Here is a 2622-nt window from a genome sequence, read left to right as displayed (position 1 = left end):
ATATTAGGAGCTTCAACTACAGGCGTTTTACTCTCCCTCTCTTCCACCCTTGCGCCCTAGGTTATCATTTGGAGTGGGATCTCCGTCGTGTCGTTCAGCCATCCTCTCTGTAACGATTCTGCCATCCCCCGCCTAGGTACGACTTCCTTTCTCGCCCCATTCCTTCTGTATATTAGTTGGCAGCGCTAGGTATTGGTTAAAATCTTGAAGCTTTATTTATTTTAATCATGGAAGGAACTACGGATTATGCCCAACTGTATCCTTGGGCGAAGCCAGATGTATTGAAAATCCATTCTGTTTGCTGCACTTGGGACTATATGAATGACTTGAGGAGGGAGCATGTGTTTACGTGAGAGGGTAGGGAAGAAGATATCACATGTGAACCCTGTGTAGATAAGGAACCTGTGTGTGTTGGCCCTCAATCAAATAATGAATTATTTACATTTTGTTATGAAACATTGATCACTAAGTTAAAGGTTAGGTGGCCGCTGACGGGGTGTGAATCTGGCGTGTTGAGTGCCCTGGATGTTGCCCCAACACAACTCCATCCCAACAGTTGGGCATTCATTAGAGCATTTGAAGTGTTGTGTTCAGGCTTTGATATAGTACCCACGACGAAAAAGTTTTTCTACTTTTTTGAATATCGGCCTAAAAAGAGGCTTAGTTGGGTCTCCTTGAGTGGGGTGGCTGGTAGAGGTATCCTAAGTCTCTTCCAATCCTCCTATAAAGACTTTAAAAATTATTTTTTTTTGAATACGATGTCCTAGGCATAACCCAACCCCGTTCAATGGGTTTCCGCACTATTGGTGTAAAACGGCTAAGGTTTATAGGAACTTGCAAGCTAATGAGTTATCGGAATTTGACCGAGCGGATGTGGAAAAAATAGAGAAGTTGAACACTGTGTTCCATACGGCCAAGTTACTAGACTTAGAATTTAGACCCAGGGACTTGAGGATTTATATAGGTAATTATCTACCACTTGTTATAAAATTACATTTCTTGCGGATGTACTTTGTCATTTAATCTTCTAATGCTGTCTTGTTTGCAGCAAATATGACGAGCATGTCAAATCGGGAATTGAGAAAAATCTGGAAGCAACAGGCTGCTATGTTGAAAACCTCAACCGGAATGGCTGCAGATGAAACCTCAGGTGCTGGTGTCTCACACCCTGTCAAGGACAAGGGAAGTGTAGATACCTCAAAGAAGCGTCGACGAGAGGGTGAGAAAGGTAAAGGTGTCATTGTCGTGGAGGCACTAAACGTGGTTGATCTTGTTCACGAAAAGGTAACACCACAAGATTTGGAGGTGGAATCCATTGAGCGAACCATTTCCGCGGGAATGGGTGATGACTGGGATCCAGTTAACCGTGGCACTGAAGCTGGGCAAGCAAAGTCCTTTTGGGATGCCAAGTTTAACCATTCAGCCCATATTCGATCCACCGATTTGCTTGAGGAAGACATGGCCTGCCTGGAGAAATTGAAGGTTTTCAGCGTGGTTAAGGGAATTCAGTCTCTGACCGATCGCCTATCTGTGGTTTCCATAATGAATGAGGATAGGGTTCGGGAGATGGCTCGGGAAATAAAGCATTAGGCCAAGGAATACTCCCAACTTGAAGAAGCACACAAAAAGGGTATGGCCGATCTGAAATGGGTGACTTCTGAGAGAGATAATCTACTAGAAAAGCGTCAAGCCCTTGAAGAGGAAAAGAAAAAACTTCAAGAAGTTGAGAAGCGGTTATTGACTGAGGTAGATGCATTGAAGATGTCTAGGGAAAAAGCCTTTGAATCAGCCCAAATATTTGAGGCCGAGACCGAGTCATTGAAAGGAGAGCTAGCACAATCCGAAGGCCGCGTGCATGCTGCGAAGGTTGATGCTGCCAACAAGTTTGTTGAAGGGTTTGAAGCTGCTCTCGCTCAAGTGAGAATATTGCATGGTGGAATAAATTTGAGTACCCAATTTGCCGATCTGATCGATTAATGTCTCTACGTGTCACCAACGCTCGAGCCAAGAGGGTTGTGTACCCTCCGGGTCTCCAATTTGTCGACCTGGCCGATCAATGTCTCTACGCGTCACTAACGCTTGAGCCAAGAGGGTTGTGTACCCTCCGGGTCTCCAATTTGTCGACCTGGACGATCAATGTCTCTACGCGTCACCAACGCTCAAGCCAAGAGGGCTATGTACCCTCTGGATCTCCAATTTGCCGACTTGGCCGATCAATGTCTCTACACGTCATCAACGCTCGAGCCAGGAGGTCTGTGTATCCTCCGGGTCCCCAATTTACCGATCTGACTGATCACTGTCTCTACGCGTCACCAACGTTCGAGCCAAGAGGGTTGTGTACCCTCCGAGTCTCCAATTTGTCGATCTGACCGATCAATGTCTTCGCCTTAATAACACATAAGCCAGGAGGGTTTGTGTACCCTCCTTATCTCCAATTTTCTGAGCAGTTCGAACAAGATATATCTTCTTGATCCCCATCCAACCGAACATCCCGGACTTTAGGCTAGTCATAGGTGTATGGATGAGTGAGTTCCGGTAAAACTAATCAAGGTTGTGATTTCCGTGATTCTTGCGTAGATTTGATTATGATCATAAAGGCAGATCATAGGCTCATTAAAGAGG

This window comes from Cajanus cajan, chromosome 2, assembly GCF_000230855.2.
Source record: "Cajanus cajan strain Asha chromosome 2, NIPB_CcT2T_4, whole genome shotgun sequence".
Taxonomy (NCBI): domain Eukaryota; kingdom Viridiplantae; phylum Streptophyta; class Magnoliopsida; order Fabales; family Fabaceae; genus Cajanus; species Cajanus cajan.
This window is presented reverse-complemented; position numbering follows the sequence as displayed.